Genomic DNA, 6,193 nt, shown 5'->3' with positions numbered 1-6,193 from the left:
TCCATTCGTCTGTCGATGGACATCTTGGCTCTTTCCATGATTTGGCTACTGTGACATTGCTCTGATTGCTTCATTTTTTAATTCGACATTTATTGTATGCCTGCCACTATTTTAGGATCCATGTGGCCCTGAACAAGACAGCTCCTTAGAGCTGTAAGGGGAATCCCTAAAGGTAAATTTGAAGTCCAAGGAAACATGAAATATACATGGTTTGAAAGAAAAAGCGCCTGTCAGTGTAACCCATGTGCATTTCCAACACAAGATCTTCAGTGGGAAAGGCCCCCTGTAAAGGAGGATTGCCTTTAAAACCACCCCAGGCATTCCATTTTTGTAACCACCTCCAGAAAGTGGATTCATTGTAATCAATTATACCTGCTTACTTTCAGTTTTTCTCTGGTCCTCTTTCCAGACTTTTTAAGCTTCCAAGCCCAGAGCCAAACACTGTACTCTGTCATACACAAATGTCAGATTACCTCATGGCTCCCGTATATTTCATCATTATTTAGGCCTCTGATATTATACTTGCTGAAATTTTAAAAATATCAAAGCAATACACGCAAACGGTAACAAAATTCTACAGTTTATGATGAGAAGAGAGGAGCTCATGCCTCATCCCAGCCCCCATCCCACCCAAGGCTAACTTGCTCTGCTGAGCCTGGTAACCCTGAATCCTGAATCTCAGTATCCCATTCCGTTTTTCTACAAAATAACACTTCGGTCTCCAGCCGGGGAAGGGGGGGGGCAGGGAAAGAGCAGTCCCTTGCCTGCATGGGGGAGGTGACAGGGCTCCCTGGGGTCCGACAACCTCATGTGAGACTTTTCACCCCTTCTCCATTTTCAACCCATGGCTGCCACCTCCCCTCTGTGGCACCTACTGCCCCTAGGGGATCTGGGGAGAAAATGGGCCTCTCGTTAGTATTCTCCTTAACCCACTTTGCAACTTTCTTCTTTCTGCTGACACAATTATGGCTCCAAGTCTGCTATTTACTTTTTGTGTCTGTGTAAACTTTTCAAGGTCAAAGTGCACAGCGAAATGAACCAATCTGGAGCCTACGACCTAATAAATATTTTGCCAATGATTATATTCATTTAACAAGTTCCCAGGTCACAATACAGAACATTTCCAGCACCAGAAGCCTCCCTTGTGCCCCCCAAAGGTAAAAGCTATTCTACAAATCCGTCTGTTGGTATTCAAGGCTTTAATTCACCAAGGTTACTTTGAACGCCAATTCATTAATTAAAATGTTGAACGGAACATCCTCTAAGTGCTTGAAGGTGAGTGCCCCTGGAGGCACCCTCTCTGCAGACTAAGTCAGTCCTGTACTCACTGCTGTGCATCTAGTCCATAGCAAATTTGTCTCAGTTTATTGAGTTGGACAGAACCAAAAGACTTGCAAAAATTGCAAACAAAACCAAAAACATGCATCTGATTTTTTTTCAAAAGAAAAGCTCCTAAATCATGGTTTCCTCCTTGCTCACTTCACTTCTGTGGGGCTCTGCCTTTACCCCATTCTGATAAGGTGACAGAATTGTTAGCTTATCCCTGTCAGCCCCAACATGGTGTCCAGATTACTCAAGAAAATTGGGAGATGCCTGTGTGTGTGTGTGTGTGTGTGTGTGTGTGTGTGTGTGTGTGTGTGTGGTTGGTTGGGAGTTAGTAATATCTGGCTAGGAAATCGGATAGGGAAATGAAGGGAGTTGAGAGAAACTGAAAATCCTAATACAGGCTGCATAAGCTCCTATTTTTCTAGCAGCTTCCATTGTGCTTGCTCAGGTCTCAGAGGAAGCAAAGGCTTTTGTGATGATGTTTGCTTTGATTAGAAGTTTACTGAAATATTTGAAGGTGAAAGGGAAGCCCAGAAAACTTCCCAAAATTTCTGAAATTGAGAGAACTTTTCCAATCTTTATGACCTTAGATCAGATTTGTGTTTCGAAATGTCACAATGAATGCAACACCTCCAAGCTATTGGCAAGCTTCCTACAGTGGTTCTATACTGACTCAGACTTTTGTGGGACTGATTTAGTTTTTGAGATATTTAGCTTTTTTTGCACTTTTCCTCATTTACTTGCCTAGGTGAGTGGCTTATGAGGATGTACTGGATAGAAAATACACTTATTAAAATACATTCCTGGGAACTGGACTAATCCCAACCGGATCAATAAGCAAGAAATAATCTATCGGGCAAGTAGTTATTGACCAATGGGAAAAATCAAAAAGGAGAAAAAATATTTTAGTAAAAGAAATTCCAGAGACCTGAGTAAGCCAATTAGGAGACACAGAGAATTTTATTTTAATTTTTTAAAATTTTTTTAAAGATTTTATTTATTTATTTGACAGAGAGAGAGAGAGAGAGATCACAAGCCGGCAGACAGGCAGGCAGAGGGAGAGGGAGAAGCAGGCTTCCCACGGAGCAGGGAGCCCGATGTGGGACTCGATCCCAGGACCCCGGGATCATGACCTGAGCCGAAAGCAGACTTTTAACGACTGAGCCACCCAGGTGCCCCTTATTTTAATTTTTTAAAAAAATATTTTATTTCTTTATTTGTCAGAGAGAGAGAGAACACAAGCAGGGGGAGTGGAAGAGGGAGAAGCAGGCTTCTCGCCGAGTGGGGAACCCGATGTGGGGCTCGATCCCAGGACCCTGGGATCATGACCTGAGCTGAAGGCAGACGCTTAACCGACTGAGCCTTCCAGGCGTCCCGACACACAGAATTTTAAAACACCGTTGTGGAAAAGTCTGTAGGTGGAGTTTATTTCTACAGGAAGCAGTGAGATACCATGGGAAGAGCTCTAGACCAAAAGAACAGGATTGCCTATCAGTCAGTCAGCTGTGTGGTCTTTGTACCTCATTTGACCTCTCTGTGTCTTGGTTCCCTCACCTGTAGAAGAATGTCTTTTTTTTTTTTCAAATTTTTTTTTTTTTTTTTTTTTTGAGAGAGGGGGCACGGAGGGGGGGGGGGGCAAAGGGAGAAGCAGACTCCCCGCTGAACAGGGAGCCCGATGCGGGACTCGATCCCGGGACTCCGGGATCATGACCTGAGCTGAAGGCAGTCGCTCAACCAACTGAGCCACCCAGGCACCCTGTAGAAGAATGTCTTTAAGATCACTTCTGGTTTTCATAGCGATTCTCCAAGTCTGCGACTAGTACTGAAGGAGGGTTCTCAGAGGTCTAGGTTTGGAAAACACAGAATGTATAGGCTCCTTTCAAAATGGAGTTAAAGGTCACCGGGGCCAACAGAAGGATGGGTGGCCAGTCACAGACAAAGCTCAGAACAAATGGATATATGATGTCCTTGGTGCTAGCAGTACCACTCTGAGGTTTTGTGACTCTGGATAATCCATTTGTACAAACATTTCTTTGCAAGGTGTTTACTATGTGCCAAGTTTCAAATCTGCTTCCCCTGGTTTTCTTTTCTGAACAATAGTGAAAATAGTCACTTGGGCCTATTAAAATTCGCTCTGTCTGCCGCTCTCCCCGCTCATGCTCACTCTGTCTGTCTCCTTCCCCCCCAAAAAAGAAGGGAAGTCTTTGAGAAGGCAAGAGGGAGGTGAACCCAAACACATGTGTTTGTAGGGTTCAAAGATAAACTGAGGCATATTAAAATACTCTAAGAGTTTATTTAAGCAATAAATAAGAGAGAGAGAACGATAAGAAATGTGCCTCAGTTTGCCTTGGAGCTCCAATGGCCCCGCTCTGCGCTTAGTGTGCTTGAACCTGTCTCCAAGCTCGTGTTCCCCATGCCAGGACTTCGCTTTGATCACGAGTCTCAAATGTGCTCTCAACGCTGTGGCAATCCAGTTTCACTAGTAATTACTTCATTCTTTCTTCACACTTCTCCCACTTCTCCCAAGCTCCCCCACACACTCAGGTTACCCCGCGGTCACTAAGGAAATGGAAGCTACCAGGTGTGGATTTTCCCTGTCTTCCCAACAGCCAGTCTGCAACCGGCTTCTTCCCCATCGCCCTGGAGGGACGGCCCCTCTTCCTACTGGTCCTTTCATTAAACAAGGAGGCCCTGAGACCGAGGTGGCTCTAATGCCCCAGTGGCCTATGGAAGCCCCCCACAAACCTCTGCTCGTCAAGGCCTCAAGGTCACGAAAGCAAAACACTAAGGACGACCAGCCACAAACAGCCAACTAGGCTTTAAGCTACAGTCGATCAAAGAACTTCTTTGCTTCCACCTTTTCTCTGTAAAAGTCTCTTCCCTGTTGGTGGCGTGCTCCCAAGCACTTCCTGTTCGGCGCTGCCTGATTCAAATCCATTTTTGCTTAAATAAACTCTTGGAGTATCTTAATATGCCTCAGTTTATCTTTGAACCCTACAAACACATGCGTTTGGGTTCACCTCCCTCTTGCGTTCTCAAAGACTTCCCTTCTTTTTTGTGGGGGGAGGAGAGAGACAGAGAGAGAGAGTGAGCATGAGTGGGGAGAGCGGCAGACAGAGAGCGAATTTTAAGCAGGTTCCCGACGTGGGGCTCGATCTCATGACCTGAGCCAAAACCAAGAGTCAGAGCTTAACCCACTTAACCTACTGAGCCACCCAGGGGCCCCTTCTCCCCCTTTTTTTAATCACCTCCTGCTTCTTCAGCTTTTTCCCTCCCCTACCGTCCCAGTCTTATCAGCGTATGAATCATAATCTTGTCTCTTCTCCCTTGAAAAGCAATAAACAAAGAGAAACAAAATCCAAACACTCTCTTGAGCCTTCTGATCTCCTTAAGATTTGTTGACATATCGGAGTTTCCTTCAAACCACCCCAGTCTGGCTGTGGGCCCTACCACGCCATCACACCTGCTTTGCTAAGGTCGCTGTAGTGGGTTGAATAGTAACCCCCCCAACGATAGGTCCAAGTCCTAACTACTGGAACCTGTGAGTGTGAACTTACTTGGAAAAAGATGTAATTAAGTTAAGGATCTGGAGATGAGATCATCCAGGATTTAGGGTGGGCCCTAAGTCCACTGACAGATGTCCTTACAAGAGAAAGGCAGGGGGAAATTTGAGACATGGGAGAGACATTGGGGCTATAAGGCCATGTGAAGACGGAGACAGAGATGGGAGGAATGCCATGGACCCCTAGCAGTCAACAGAAACCGGAAGAGGCCAAGAAGGAGTCTCCTCTAGAGCCGTCAAAGGGAAGGCAGCCTGCTTGATTTTGGACTTCCGGTCTCCGGAACTCTGAGAGAATAAATTTTTGCTGCTTTAAGCCACCATGCAGGGGTAATTTGTTATGGTCACCCTAGGAAACTAATAGTCACCCATGACCTCCATGCTGCATAACTCCAAACACAGTATACCATCTGGATCTAGCACTGTGCATGGTATCTGACTCAGTTGACTGTTCCTTCCTGGAGACATCTTATAGCCCTGGCTTTGAGGGAACCACTTTCTGTTGGGTTCTCTCTTCTCTTCTCTTTAGGAATGCTTCATCTTAGGGTTCTTTGCTAGTTTTCCTCTTCCACCTAACTGCTAAGTGTCTGCTCTTCTCGCTCCACATTCTCTCAAGCAATCCCACTCATGCTTGTGGCTCTAAATATCATCCATATACTAAAGGTCCCCAAACTGGTGCCTCCAACTTAGAGCTGCTGATCCTTTCAGTCATGCGTCTATCATGCCTACTTGGCACAGAAGCTTCGGTGGGCCAGTGATCCCACTGAGGAGCCAACATACGCACACAAAAGAGGACTTCTGAGCCTCACCAAACTCTCCTCCTGCCTGCCCCGTGAAAAACTTATTCCTCCAATGGCAGGCATCTTCACCTAACACAACCTGGGAGTCATTATTCCTTACTCTCAGATCCAATTCCTAAGCAAGTCTTGTCAATCTAATATGTAAGATATATCTTGATTCCATTCACTCCCCCTATCTCTGCTGTCATCATCCTGGGGCAACACGGACATGACGTCTCACCTGGTCTCTTGAACTAGCTTCCGAGTGATTCTCCACCCAGCAGCTCGTCCTTAGGGGATCATGCCATGCCCCTACTTAAAGCCCTTCAAAGGATTCCCATTGAACTGAGCATGAAATCCAAACCCTGTGGGGCCTTTTGTGACCTTGCCTTGCCTTCTGTCCATCTCTCTCCCTCTGCTCTGTCCACAGTGGATCTTCCTTAGGCTCTAAGAACTTACAAGCGTTTCCCACCTTGGACCATCTCTGCCTGGGATTCTCTCCTCCACACTGCGCCTTCAGCTCATTTCC

This window comes from Callorhinus ursinus, unplaced genomic scaffold, assembly GCF_003265705.2.
Source record: "Callorhinus ursinus isolate GAN/ISIS: 27379988/994484 unplaced genomic scaffold, GSC_fseal_2.0 scaffold12, whole genome shotgun sequence".
NCBI classification, from domain to species: domain Eukaryota; kingdom Metazoa; phylum Chordata; class Mammalia; order Carnivora; family Otariidae; genus Callorhinus; species Callorhinus ursinus.
Note: the sequence above shows the minus strand (reverse complement) of the source record.